The sequence below is a fragment of the Mytilus edulis genome, chromosome 6 (assembly GCF_963676685.1).
Source record: "Mytilus edulis chromosome 6, xbMytEdul2.2, whole genome shotgun sequence".
Lineage (NCBI taxonomy): Eukaryota > Metazoa > Mollusca > Bivalvia > Mytilida > Mytilidae > Mytilus > Mytilus edulis.
In genome coordinates, this window is record NC_092349.1 from 18986240 (window position 1) to 19001988 (window position 15749).

The 15749-nt window shown below is 32.5% G+C and overlaps 1 protein-coding gene across 1 annotated transcript in view; it reads left to right on the top strand.

The window, feature by feature from the left end:
* Positions 1–15438: 15438 nt before the first annotated feature.
* LOC139527289 (sodium-dependent dopamine transporter-like) overlaps positions 15439–15749 on the top strand; it is a 69469-nt gene continuing 69158 nt past the window's right edge. The window contains exon 1 of the mRNA XM_071322637.1: positions 15439–15561. The gene's annotated coding sequence lies outside the window, so the exon portion shown is untranslated. The remainder of the gene's footprint in view (positions 15562–15749) is intronic.

The window sequence follows — 15749 nt, forward strand, 5'->3', positions numbered from 1 at the left end:
ACATATTGACTATATACATTTTGTTCGTCTTGTAATCAGCTTTCGAATGAGGTAGAAGGTTTATCTATAATTTGGTTCTAAAGGGTCGCCGCACTCCATTCCATTATTCAAAATATCCATTTCATTATTCAAAATTGACTAGTTCTTAATTTTCACGCGTAATTAGGCATTTAGGTCTTCTAATATTCGTTGCGGAACAGATTGACTATATACATTTTGTTCGTCTTGTAATCAGCTTTCGAATGAGGTATAAGGTTTATCTATAATAGGGGCTAAAGGGTCGCCACAGTCCATTCCATTATTCAAAATATCCATTTCATTATTCAAAATTGGCTGTTTCTTAATCTTCACGCGTATTTTGGCATTTAGGTCTTCTAATATTCGTTGCGGAACATATTGACTATATACATTTTGTTCGTCTTGTAATCAGCTTTCGAATGAGGTAGAAGGTTTATCTAAAATTAGGGGCTAAAGGGTCGCCACAGTCCATTCCATTATTCAAAATATCCATTTCATTATTCAAAATTGACTATTTCTTAATTTTCACGCGTCATTAGGCATTTAGGTCTTCTAATATTCATTGCGGAACATATTGACTATATACATTTTGTTCGTCATGTAATCAGCTTTCGAATGAGGTATAAGGTTTATCTAGTATTAGGGTCTAAAGGGTTGCCGCACTCCATTCCATTATTCAAAATATCCATTTCATTATTCAAAATTGACTATTTCTTAATTTTCACGCGTAATTAGGCATTTAGGTCTTCTAATATTCGTTGCGGAACATATTGACTATATACATTTTGTTCGTCTTGTAATCAGCTTTCGAATGAGGTATAAGGTTTATCTATAGTAGGGGCTAAAGGGTCGCCACAGTCCATTCTATTATTCAAAATATCCATTTCATTATTCAAAATTGGCTGTTTCTTAATCTTCACGCGTATTTTGGCATTTAGGTCTTCTAATACTCGTTGCGGAACATATTGACTATATACGTTTTGTTTGTCTTGTAATCAGCTTTCGAATGAGGTATAAGGTTTATCTATAATTAGGGGCTAAAGGGTCGCCACAGTCCATTCCATTGTTCAAAATATCCATTTCATTATTCAAAATTGACTATTTCTTAATTTTCACGCGTAATTAGGCATTTAGGTCTTCTAATATTCGTTGCGGAACATATTGACTATATACATTTTGTTCCTCTTGTAATCAGATTTCAAATGAGGTATTAGATTTATCTATAATTAGGGGCTAAAGGGTCGCCACAGTCCATTCCATTATTCAAAATATTCATTTCATTATTCAAAATTGACTATTTCTTAATTTTCACGCGTAATTAGGCATTTAGGTCTTCTAATATTCGTTGCGGAACATATTGACTATATACATTTTGTTCGTCTTGTAATCAGCTTTCGAATGAGGTATAAGGTTTATCTATAATTTGGGTCTAAAGGGTCGCCGCACTCCGTTCCATTATTCAAAATATCCATTTCATTATTCAAAATTGACTAGTTCTTAATTTTCACGCGTAATTAGGCATTTAGGTCTTCTAATATTCGTTGCGGAACAGATTGACTATATACATTTTGTTCGTCTTGTAATCAGCTTTCGAATGAGGTATAAGGTTTATCTATAATAGGGGCTAAAGGGTCGCCACAGTCCATTCCATTATTCAAAATATCCATTTCATTATTCAAAATTGGCTGTTTCTTAATCTTCACGCGTATTTTGGCATTTAGGTCTTCTAATATTCGTTGTGGAACATATTGACTATATACATTTTGTTCGTCTTGTAATCAGCTTTCGAATGAGGTAGAAGGTTTATCTATAATTAGGGGCTAAATGGTCGCCACAGTCCATTCCATTATTCAAAATATCCATTTCATTATTCAAAATTGACTATTTCTTAATTTTCACGCGTCATTAGGCATTTAGGTCTTCTAATATTCATTGCGGAACATATTGACTATATACATTTTGTTCGTCATGTAATCAGCTTTCGCATGAGGTATAAGGTTTATCTAGTATTAGGGTCTAAAGGGTCGCCGCACTCCATTCCATTATTCAAAATATCCATTTCATTATTCAAAATTGACTATTTCTTAATTTTCACGCGTAATTAGGCATTTAGGTCTTCTAATATTCGTTGCGGAACAGATTGACTATATACATTTTGTTCGTCTTGTAATCAGCTATCGAATGAGGTATAAGGTTTATCTATAATAGGGGCTAAAGGGTCGCCACAGTCCATTCCATTATTCAAAATATCCATTTCATTATTCAAAATTGGCTGTTTCTTAATCTTCACGCGTATTTTGGCATTTAGGTCTTCTAATATTCGTTGCGGAACATATTGACTATATACATTTTGTTCGTCTTGTAATCAGCTTTCGAATGAGGTAGAAGGTTTATCTAAAATTAGGGGCTAAAGGGTCGCCACAGTCCATTCCATTATTCAAAATATCCATTTCATTATTCAAAATTGACTATTTCTTAATTTTCACGCGTCATTAGGCATTTAGGTCTTCTAATATTCATTGCGGAACATATTGACTATATACATTTTGTTCGTCATGTAATCAGCTTTCGAATGAGGTATAAGGTTTATCTAGTATTAGGGTCTAAAGGGTTGCCGCACTCCATTCCATTATTCAAAATATCCATTTCATTATTCAAAATTGACTATTTCTTAATCTTCACGCGTATTTTGGCATTTAGGTCTTCTAATACTCGTTGCGGAACATATTGACTATATACGTTTTGTTTGTCTTGTAATCAGCTTTCGAATGAGGTATAAGGTTTATCTATAATTAGGGGCTAAAGGGTCGCCACAGTCCATTCCATTGTTCAAAATATCCATTTCATTATTCAAAATTGACTATTTCTTAATTTTCACGCGTAATTAGGCATTTAGGTCTTCTAATATTCGTTGCGGAACATATTGACTATATACATTTTGTTCCTCTTGTAATCAGATTTCAAATGAGGTATTAGATTTATCTATAATTAGGGGCTAAAGGGTCGCCACAGTCCATTCCATTATTCAAAATATTCATTTCATTATTCAAAATTGACTATTTCTTAATTTTCACGCGTAATTAGGCATTTAGGTCTTCTAATATTCGTTGCGGAACATATTGACTATATACATTTTGTTCGTCTTGTAATCAGCTTTCGAATGAGGTATAAGGTTTATCTATAATTTGGGTCTAAAGGGTCGCCGCACTCCGTTCCATTATTCAAAATATCCATTTCATTATTCAAAATTGACTAGTTCTTAATTTTCACGCGTAATTAGGCATTTAGGTCTTCTAATATTCGTTGCGGAACAGATTGACTATATACATTTTGTTCGTCTTGTAATCAGCTTTCGAATGAGGTATAAGGTTTATCTATAATTAGGGTCCAAAGGGTCGCCGCACTCCATTCCATTATTCAAAATATCCATTTCATTATTCAAAATTGACTATTTCTTAATTTTCACGCGTAATTAGGCATTTAGGTCTTCTAATATTCGTTGCGGAACAGATTGACTATATACATTTTGTTCGTCTTGTAGTCAGCTTTCTAATGAGGTAGAAGGTTTATCTATAATTAGGGGCTAAAGGGTCGCCACAGTCCATTCCATTATTCAAAATATCCATTTCATTATTCAAAATTGACTATTTCTTAATTTTCACGCGTCATTAGGCATTTAGGTCTTCTAATATTCATTGCGGAACATATTGACTATATACATTTTGTTCGTCATGTAATCAGCTTTCGCATGAGGTATAAGGTTTATCTAGTATTAGGGTCTAAAGGGTCGCCGCACTCCATTCCATTATTCAAAATATCCATTTCATTATTCAAAATTGACTATTTCTTAATTTTCACGCGTAATTAGGCATTTAGGTCTTCTAATATTCGTTGCGGAACAGATTGACTATATACATTTTGTTCGTCTTGTAATCAGCTTTCGAATGAGGTATAAGGTTTATCTATAGTAGGGGCTAAAAGGTCGCCACAGTCCATTCTATTATTCAAAATATCCATTTCATTATTCAAAATTGGCTGTTTCTTAATCTTCACGCGTATTTTGGCATTTAGGTCTTCTAATATTCGTTGCGGAACATATTGACTATATACATTTTGTTCGTCTTGTAATCAGCTTTCGAATGAGGTATAAGGTTTATCTATAATTAGGGGCTAAAGGGTCGCCACAGTCCATTGCATTATTCAAAATATCCATTTCATTATTCAAAATTGACTATTTCTTAATTTTCACGCGTAATTAGGCATTTACGTCTTCTAATATTCATTGCGGAACATATTGACTATATTCATTTTGTTCGTCATGTAATGAGCTTTCGAATGAGGTATAAGGTTTATCTATAATTAGGGTCCAAAGGGTCGCCGCACTCCATTCCATTATTCAAAATATCCATTTCATTATTCAAAATTGACTATTTCTTAATTTTCACGCGTAATTAGGCATTTAGGTCTTCTAATATTCGTTGCGGAACAGATTGACTATATACATTTTGTTCGTCTTGTAGTCAGCTTTCTAATGAGGTATAAGGTTTATCTATAATAGGGGCTAAAGGGTCGCCACAGTCCATTCCATTATTCAAAATATCCATTTCATTATTCAAAATTGGCTGTTTCTTAATCTTGACGCGTATTTTGGCAATTAAGTCTTCTAGTATTCGTTGCGGAACATGTTGACTATAAGCCTGTTGTTCCTCTTGTAATCACCTTTCGAATGAGGTATAAGGTTTATCTATAATTAGGGTCTAAAGGGTCGCCGCACTCCATTCCATTATTCAAAATATCCATTTCATTATTCAAAATTGGCTATTTCTTAATTTTCACGCGTATTTTGGCATTTAGGTCTTGTAATATTCGTTGCGGAACATATTGACTATATACATTTTGTTCGTCTTGTAATCAGCTTTCGAATGAGGTATAAGGTTTATCTATAATTTGGGTCTAAAGGGTCGCCGCACTCCGTTCCATTATTCAAAATATCCATTTCATTATTCAAAATTGACTAGTTCTTAATTTTCACGCGTAATTAGGCATTTAGGTCTTCTAATATTCGTTGCGGAACAGATTGACTATATACATTTTGTTCGTCTTGTAATCAGCTTTCGAATGAGGTATAAGGTTTATCTATAATAGGGGCTAAAGGGTCGCCACAGTCCATTCCATTATTCAAAATATCCATTTCATTATTCAAAATTGGCTGTTTCTTAATCTTCACGCGTATTTTGGCATTTAGGTCTTCTAATATTCGTTGTGGAACATATTGACTATATACATTTTGTTCGTCTTGTAATCAGCTTTCGAATGAGGTAGAAGGTTTATCTATAATTAGGGGCTAAAGGGTCGCCACAGTCCATTCCATTATTCAAAATATCCATTTCATTATTCAAAATTGACTATTTCTTAATTTTCACGCGTCATTAGGCATTTAGGTCTTCTAATATTCATTGCGGAACATATTGACTATATACATTTTGTTCGTCATGTAATCAGCTTTCGCATGAGGTATAAGGTTTATCTAGTATTAGGGTCTAAAGGGTCGCCGCACTCCATTCCATTATTCAAAATATCCATTTCATTATTCAAAATTGACTATTTCTTAATTTTCACGCGTAATTAGGCATTTAGGTCTTCTAATATTCGTTGCGGAACAGATTGACTATATACATTTTGTTCGTCTTGTAATCAGCTTTCGAATGAGGTATAAGGTTTATCTATAGTAGGGGCTAAAAGGTCGCCACAGTCCATTCTATTATTCAAAATATCCATTTCATTATTCAAAATTGGCTGTTTCTTAATCTTCACGCGTATTTTGGCATTTAGGTCTTCTAATATTCGTTGCGGAACATATTGACTATATACATTTTGTTCGTCTTGTAATCAGCTTTCGAATGAGGTATAAGGTTTATCTATAATTAGGGGCTAAAGGGTCGCCACAGTCCATTGCATTATTCAAAATATCCATTTCATTATTCAAAATTGACTATTTCTTAATTTTCACGCGTAATTAGGCATTTAGGTCTTCTAATATTCATTGCGGAACATATTGACTATATTCATTTTGTTCGTCATGTAATGAGCTTTCGAATGAGGTATAAGGTTTATCTATAATTAGGGTCCAAAGGGTCGCCGCACTCCATTCCATTATTCAAAATATCCATTTCATTATTCAAAATTGACTATTTCTTAATTTTCACGCGTAATTAGGCATTTAGGTCTTCTAATATTCGTTGCGGAACAGATTGACTATATACATTTTGTTCGTCTTGTAGTCAGCTTTCTAATGAGGTAGAAGGTTTATCTATAATTAGGGGCTAAAGGGTCGCCACAGTCCATTCCATTATTCAAAATATCCATTTCATTATTCAAAATTGACTATTTCTTAATTTTCACGCGTCATTAGGCATTTAGGTCTTCTAATATTCATTGCGGAACATATTGACTATATACATTTTGTTCGTCATGTAATCAGCTTTCGCATGAGGTATAAGGTTTATCTAGTATTAGGGTCTAAAGGGTCGCCGCACTCCATTCCATTATTCAAAATATCCATTTCATTATTCAAAATTGACTATTTCTTAATTTTCACGCGTAATTAGGCATTTAGGTCTTCTAATATTCGTTGCGGAACAGATTGACTATATACATTTTGTTCGTCTTGTAATCAGCTTTCGAATGAGGTATAAGGTTTATCTATAGTAGGGGCTAAAAGGTCGCCACAGTCCATTCTATTATTCAAAATATCCATTTCATTATTCAAAATTGGCTGTTTCTTAATCTTCACGCGTATTTTGGCATTTAGGTCTTCTAATATTCGTTGCGGAACATATTGACTATATACATTTTGTTCGTCTTGTAATCAGCTTTCGAATGAGGTATAAGGTTTATCTATAATTAGGGGCTAAAGGGTCGCCACAGTCCATTGCATTATTCAAAATATCCATTTCATTATTCAAAATTGACTATTTCTTAATTTTCACGCGTAATTAGGCATTTACGTCTTCTAATATTCATTGCGGAACATATTGACTATATTCATTTTGTTCGTCATGTAATGAGCTTTCGAATGAGGTATAAGGTTTATCTATAATTAGGGTCCAAAGGGTCGCCGCACTCCATTCCATTATTCAAAATATCCATTTCATTATTCAAAATTGACTATTTCTTAATTTTCACGCGTAATTAGGCATTTAGGTCTTCTAATATTCGTTGCGGAACAGATTGACTATATACATTTTGTTCGTCTTGTAGTCAGCTTTCTAATGAGGTATAAGGTTTATCTATAATAGGGGCTAAAGGGTCGCCACAGTCCATTCCATTATTCAAAATATCCATTTCATTATTCAAAATTGGCTGTTTCTTAATCTTGACGCGTATTTTGGCAATTAAGTCTTCTAGTATTCGTTGCGGAACATGTTGACTATAAGCCTGTTGTTCCTCTTGTAATCACCTTTCGAATGAGGTATAAGGTTTATCTATAATTAGGGTCTAAAGGGTCGCCGCACTCCATTCCATTATTCAAAATATCCATTTCATTATTCAAAATTGGCTATTTCTTAATTTTCACGCGTATTTTGGCATTTAGGTCTTGTAATATTCGTTGCGGAACATATTGACTATATACATTTTGTTCGTCTTGTAATCACCTTTCGAATGAAGTATAAGGTTTATCTATAATTAGGGGCTAAAGGGTCGCCACAGTCCATTCCATTATTCAAAATATTCATTTCATTATTCAAAATTGACTATTTCTTAATTTTCACGCGTAATTAGGCATTTAGGTCTTCTAATATTCGTTGTGGAACATATTGACTATATACATTTTGTTCGTCTTGTAATCAGCTTTCGAATGAGGTATAAGGTTTATCTATAATTAGGGTCTAAAGGGTCGCCGCACTCCATTCCATTATTCAAAATATCCATTTCATTATTCAAAATTGACTATTTCTTAACTTTCACGCGTAATTATGCATTTAGGTCTTCTAATATTCGTTGCGGAACATATTGACTATATACATTTTGTTCGTCTTGTAATCAGCATTCGAATGAGGTATAAGGTTTATCTATAATAGGGGCTAAAGGGTCGCCACAGTCCATTCCATTATTCAAAATATCCATTTCATTATTCAAAATTGACTATTTCTTAATTTTCACGCGTAATTAGGCATTTAGGTCTTCTGATATTCATTGCGGAACATATTGACTATATTCATTTTGTTCGTCATGTAATCAGCTTTCGAATGAGGTATAAGGTTTATCTATAATTAGGGTCTAAAGGGTCGCCGCACTCCATTCCATTATTCAAAATATCCATTTCATTATTCAAAATTGACTATTTCTTAATTTTTACGCGTAAGTAGGCATTTAGGTCTTCTAATATTCGTTGCGGAACATATTGACTATATTCATTTTGTTCGTCTTGTAATCAGATTTCAAATGAGGTATTAGATTTATCTATAATAGGGGCTAAAGGGTCGCCACAGTCCATTCCATTATTCAAAATATCCATTTCATTATTCAAAATTGGCTGTTTCTTAATCTTGACGCGTATTTTGGCAATTAAGTCTTCTAATATTCGTTGCGGAACATGTTGACTATAAGCATGTTGTTCCTCTTGTAATCACCTTTCGAATGAGGTATAAGGTTTATCTATAATTAGGGTCTAAAGGGTCGCCGCACTCCATTCCATTATTCAAAATATCCATTTCATTATTCAAAATTGGCTATTTCTTAATTTTCACGCGTATTTTGGCATTTAGGTCTTCTAATATTCGTTGCGGAACATATTGACTATGTACATTTTGTTCGTCTTGTAATCACCTTTCGAATGAGGTATAAGGTTTATCTATAATTAGGGGCTAAAGGGTCGCCACAGTCCATTCCATTATTCAAAATATTCATTTCATTATTCAAAATTGACTATTTCTTAATTTTCACGCGTAATTAGGCATTTAGGTCTTCTAATATTCGTTGCGGAACATATTGACTATATACATTTTGTTCGTCTTGTAATCAGCTTTCGAATGAGGTATAAGGTTTATCTATAATTAGGGGCTAAAGGGTCGCCACAGTCCATTCCATTATTCAAAATATCCATTTCATTATTCAAAATTGGCTGTTTCTTAATCTTGACGCGTATTTTGGCAATTAAGTCTTCTAATATTCGTTGCGGAACAAATTGACTATAAGCATGTTGTTCCTCTTGTAATCACCTTTCGAATGAGGTATAAGGTTTATCTATAATTAGGGTCTAAATGGTCGCCGCACTCCATTCCATTATTCAAAATATCCATTTCATTATTCAAAATTGACTATTTCTTAATTTTCACGCGTAATTAGGCATTTAGGTCTTCTAATATTCATTGCGGAACATATTGACTATATACATTTTGTTCGTCATGTAATCAGCTTTCGAATGAGGTATAAGGTTTATCTATAATTAGGGTCTAAATGGTCGCCGCACTCCTGTCCATTATTCAAAATATCCATTTCATTATTCAAAATTGACTATTTCTTAATTTTCATGCGTAATTAGGCATTTAGGTCTTCTAATATTCGTTGCGAAACGTATTGACTATATACATTTTGTTCGTCTTGTAATCAGCTTTCGAATGAGGTATAAGGTTTATCTATAATAGGGGCTAAAGAGTCGCCACAGTCCATTCCATTATTCAAAATATCTATTTCATTATTCAAAATTGGCTGTTTCTTAATTTTCACGCGTATTTTGGCATTTAGGTCTTCTAATATTCGTTGCGGAACATATTGACTATATACATTTTGTTCGTCTTGTAATCAGCTTTCGAATGAGGTATAAGGTTTATCTATAATCAGGGGCTAAAGGGTCGCCACAGTCCATTCCATTATTCAAAATATCCATTTCATTGTTCAAAATTGACTATTTCTTAATTTTCACGCGTAATTAGGCATTAAGGTCTTCTAATATTCGTTGCGGAACATATTGACTATATACATTTTGTTCGTCTTGTAATCAGCTTTCGAATGAGGTATAAGGTTTATCTATAATTAGGGTCTAAAGGGTCGCCGCACTCCATTCCATTATTCAAAATATCCATTTCATTATTCAAAATTGACTATTTCTTAATTTTCACGCGTAATTAGGCATTTAGGTCTTCTAATATTCGTTGTGGAACATATTGACTATATACATTTTGTTTGTCTTGTAATCAGCTTTCGAATGAGGTATAAGGTTTATCTATAATTGGGGGCTATAGGGTCGACGCACTCCATTCCATTATTCAAAATATCCATTTCATTATTCAAAATTGGCTATTTCTTGATTTTCACGCGTATTTCGGCATTTAGGACTTCTAATATTCGTTGCGGAACCTTCAATAGCTGACTGTGCGGTATGGGCTTTGCTCATTGTTGAAGGCTGTACGGTGAGCTATAGTTGTTAATGTCTGTGTCATTGTGGTCTTTCTGGATAGTTGTCTCATTGGCAATCATACCACATCTTCTTTTTTAAATTTCCTCAGTTTTATGCATTTTGTGTCATTTAGGTCCTCCGTAAACCCTCTTATGGTCATTTCGAATCAAAATATAGCTATTGTGTCACAGTCAATTTTTTCTATATTTTTTTCACTATTCACCGCTTCAATTTGAATAATGAAACATAAACCATTTCATTATTCATTATTCATTTTTCAATAGTGAATAGTGAATAGTGAACTATTTCATTATTCATTATTGAATAATGAATAATGAACTATGAATAATGGACGTACTTCAGCGCGGTAACTAAACCTTCATGTTTCTGTATGATTTATCAATGAGGAATGCCCTTGTAGAGACAAAAGTTTTTTACCAGTATGTTTTTAATGATCTTAAATAAAATAGGCTGCATCATATATAATAAATGATTGGAAAATGACAAGAAATTTTCTAGATGTTTTAAGGGTTTTAGCCACAATATCTTTGCAAGCTAGGAAGAGCATTTGTCATGTTTTGTTGAACTGTGACAAACTTTTAAAGGTCTGCTTGTAAGATTATCAACAAAACATCTGGTCAGTGACATTGATAAAATTGAGAATGGAAATGGGGAATGTGCCAAAGAGACAACAACCCGACCATAGAAAAAAACAACAGCAGAAGGTCATCAACAGGTCTTCAATGTAGCGAGAAATTCCCGCACCCGGAGGCGTCCTTCAGCTGGCCCCTAAACAAATATATACTAGTTCAGTGTTAATGAACGCCATACTAATTTCCAAATTGTACACAAGAAACTAAAATTAAAATAATACAAGATTAACAAAGGCCAGAGGCTCCTGACTTGGGACAGGCGCAAAAATGCGGCGGGGTTAAACATGTTTGTGAGATCTCAACCCTCCCCCTATACCTCTAGCCAATGTTGAAAAGTAAACGCATAACAATACGCACATTAAAATTCAGTTCAAGAGAAGTCATAGTCTGATGTCAGAAGATGTAACCAAAGAAAATAAACAAAATGACAATAATACATAAATAACAACAGACTACTAGCAGTTAACTGACATGCCAGCTCCAGACTTCAATTAAACTGACTGAAAGATTATGATTTCATCATATGAATTCTTTGATTTGTCGTTTTTACCCCATGACGGCTGATAAATTGGACCTCGTTATTTTTGTATACTTGATACCCTCTCAATCGTCTGATGTTTACATATCTCAGTTTTGAACTATGTTAAGCTTGTGCATGTTCAAACTTTACGACCTTCATTATAAAATGGATGTTCTCCGTGAACAAAAACTGTTCCAACATAGACATGAGAAAAAAACAAAATAGATACTACGTAATGATGACAATCACCAACACGAACAGGTTTACCGATACGCTGTGTTTATGACTAAACTACTGTTATTTTTTTTTAATCTCGATAAGACCGTAATTAACATAGACGGAGGGAATCATAAGTCAGTAAGGAAAAAAAATTCATCCAATATTAAAATATGGAGATGTGGTGTGACTGACAATGAGACAACTATCCACCAAAGTTAAAATGAAGTGGATGTACACAGGTATAGGCCAAACATATGGCCTTCAACAATGAGAACCATTAATATCGTATAGTAGGCTTTAAAACGCCCAGACATGGAAATATCAAACAAATAATTGAGAAAAAAAAACAACGGTCTAATTTCTAGAAAAAATAATTTACGAAAAACAAATTGACAGACATGAACTAACGACAAGCACTGAACTACAGGTACCTGACTTCAGAAAGGCTCATACAGAATGTGGCGGAGTTAACCTTGTTTATGCGCACTTAACCTTCTCTCATTATGATAAAGATTCCCAACAAATTTTAATATACGAAGATCAAATTAACTTTAATTTGACTTGAGGTTATAATATTTTTCTATTCTTGTAAGTCAATGAAAAACAATATCTAACAAGCAAATGTTAAACTTTCCGAAATAGTAATTCTTCAAGCCAATATATTTTTTTCTTCTTAATTTACATTTTTGAATTCCAACAACATTAAAAGGAGATGAGCGATTAAGTTTTGTATCATATCCACTCTAAGTTAGTCCACGTAAAAGATGCAATTATATTTTCAAGTATTAATTGTATATATCTATTTAAGGGAAAGATGCATAGAATGTTTCTAAAGGACAAATAAGGCTTGCCAAGTGTTCGAACTAATGGGGAATATCTAACAAAGGGGAAAGATACGAAGCAATTAAGTCTGAAAGAGATGTAACGCAGCAAATGATGTTTCAGCAGTTCCAAGTATGAGGGTCCTAATGGGGCTTACAGAATAGAGAATAATAACCAAAAAAATGCAGAATAAAGCAAATAAAATAGAGAATGGAGAAAATATACTAAAAAAAAAATACAGAATGTTGATCTGTTAAATTCTAAATTTTAAATAAAAGGCAAATAATATTAAGAATAAAGAGAACAATAACCTTATATTAACGAATTTAACAATTAAAGTCCCTTTCCAGACCCCACGTATCAAATGTTTTTGACACCAGATTAACTCTTAATTTCAAGATGGTTGTGGGAGGTGATACTTTACTAAATGACTCTGATGTTAATGTGACACGAATAAAAAAAAATATACTACTTAGTAATACATAGTAAAAAATAGTAATTAAACAAGTTTTATGAAGGAAAGATTAACCGACAGCTCATCGCACAATACAGGATCGCAAGAGCACCTATAAATGCGTTATTTTTGGCATTTGGGCATAAATTTGTCTCTGAAGATTTTTTTCTATTCTTTTTTGTTATTTATGTTAGTTAGATTCAACACTCCTTCTGTTAATTTGATGGGTGGAATACGAAAATACGTCGAATTAAGATCATACATAAAACATAATTCCGAAAAGGAATTTAACAATACTTATTTAAGGTAAAACAAAAAAAAATAATGCTGTAATCGAAATAAACAATACCATTCCATAATTATTCTTGCAGTTCCTTAAAAATTTGAAAGTATACTTAAAACCTGTTGATATGCTAGCACTATGCCGTCCTTCACTCAAATATAAGATGTTGTACTTCCACGGAGATTTTATTAAGATTTGCTGTTCATACATTTGAAAATTTGAAATGTAAAGAAGTAATGTTTGTCCCTCATGTACAGCTCTTACTATCTTGATTGTGTGTTATGAGAGGGCAATAGGGGGTCCGTTAACATGTTTTTTGGCTAAAATAGTAAACAACAAAAACAACAAATTATGCAAAGATGCGGATAACAGTTGACACAGTGGGTTGAAAACAGTTAACAGTTTTAATTTATCTCAGATAACAGTTAACAACACCTTGAAAAAGTCCAAACCCGGTTAACATAAAAAGGTATTGTCCCCACCCTCTTTTATCAGCTCTTCAACTTTTGCATTAGGTTTAAACTTAGAAAAAGTTTGGCCTCGAACATCAATGAAAACGGTATCTGTCGTATCATGATGTGGTATAGAAAATGTGTATGGATATTATAATATAATTCCTCTTTATTTATCTACAAATGTATCTAGATCATAGGTCGTTCAAGTAAAACACACAAACGTACACAAACGTGTTAACTAAATTTACATGATGATCTCTGATATAAAAGGAGAAATAAGAAAAATATTAAATTTAGAAGGTTGGATCAAATAATATATGTTATAAAAATAAAATGTCCTTTTATTAATATTATTATTTTTTTTTCTTTTTTTTTTTCATGATATTGCATTTAAACTCTCACGTTATAAAATAGGCACTGGCTACGGTTACATGGAAATGTAACAATATTAATAATAAAAATGTTATTGTTACATTGGAGACTAATTGCCGGAATGCAAAGTTGGGTGAGGAACCGATTAATTACAAATGTAACAATAATTACTGAGGCTACGGTTACATTACGTTATTGTTACATGAAAAACAGCAATGTACGCTATATTTATAATAATTGATTAAACTTGAATCTTCTATACTTGTATTGCTTCATTCTTTCATATGTACTAAACAATACTTGTAATTTAATACTGATAAATACTGAATAAAATATTATTATTCAACAAATGGTGTACAACTTGAATAGTTTTTCCGTACGTATTAATGGTTTTGATGTTCTTAAAGATACTACTCAAGATTAGGAGTGTGACTGTCAAAGGCGAAAAATATAGTTCAATGGTTTCACTTTTTTAAAGTATTTAACTGCACACCTACTCTTATTACTGTCATTATACTTTGGACCAATTTTGTTTATGGTCAAAAAAATAAAACTTGGGATGCGTTTTAAACGAAACTGAAACAATATCAACTTAGACATACATTTCATACAGCTTTATAACTTGACGCAAATTGATAATCAAAAGCAAAGTTTGCTAACTGTAACTTAAATACTAAGAAATTCTGTATGTACACGTATCCGTGGAGGACGTAATTTCGTTCATCAAAAATGTGTCGGACTTTAAAAACAACTTACTGGATTTGTAGAAATTGTCATTGTAAATAAAAAATTACAGTAAATAAATTATATGTTATAAATGTATGTAATAAATGTCCTCAACTTTTATTATTTAGTACATATTACTGGGTATTACATCTATGCTAGTCCCATCGTACATTGCTTTTTTTCATGTAACAATAATGCAATGTAACCGTAGCCTCAATAACTATTGTTACATTCGTAATTAAACAGGTCCTTACCCAACCATGCATTCCGGCATTTAGTCTCCAATGTAACAATAATATTTTTATTATTGTTACATTTCCATGTAACCGTAGCCAGTGCCTATAAAATAAGAATTCTATATTTTACGTAACCCACGAATTGACTAGAAAATTTATAATTTTATACGAGATATTTTATGTCGGTAAATTGTTGATTGTGTTGAGGTATGCAGCATTTATAGAAAGACTTAATTTAACATGAAACGTACATATATAGTTTGACGTTAATAGGTAATTTACGTGATACAATGAGTTCAAGGTGTCAATTTTTGTACAGGTTAATCGGGTGAATTAAAATATGAGATTTCTTACAGAAACGAACAATTGTAATGGATAAGTGCTGTTCCTCGGCTATTTTAACAGTAAGTAAATTATATAAATTTTATGGGCAATATTATTTCTTATATATTTCATTTTCGTATGAAATACTTTAATTTGCTTATATTAAGAATTGTTTAATGTCATGTATGTCTGCAAACTTTTATTTTCTTTCTGTCCGATGTCTATTAGATGCAAACAATGCATATGAATTGATATCAATAAATAAACT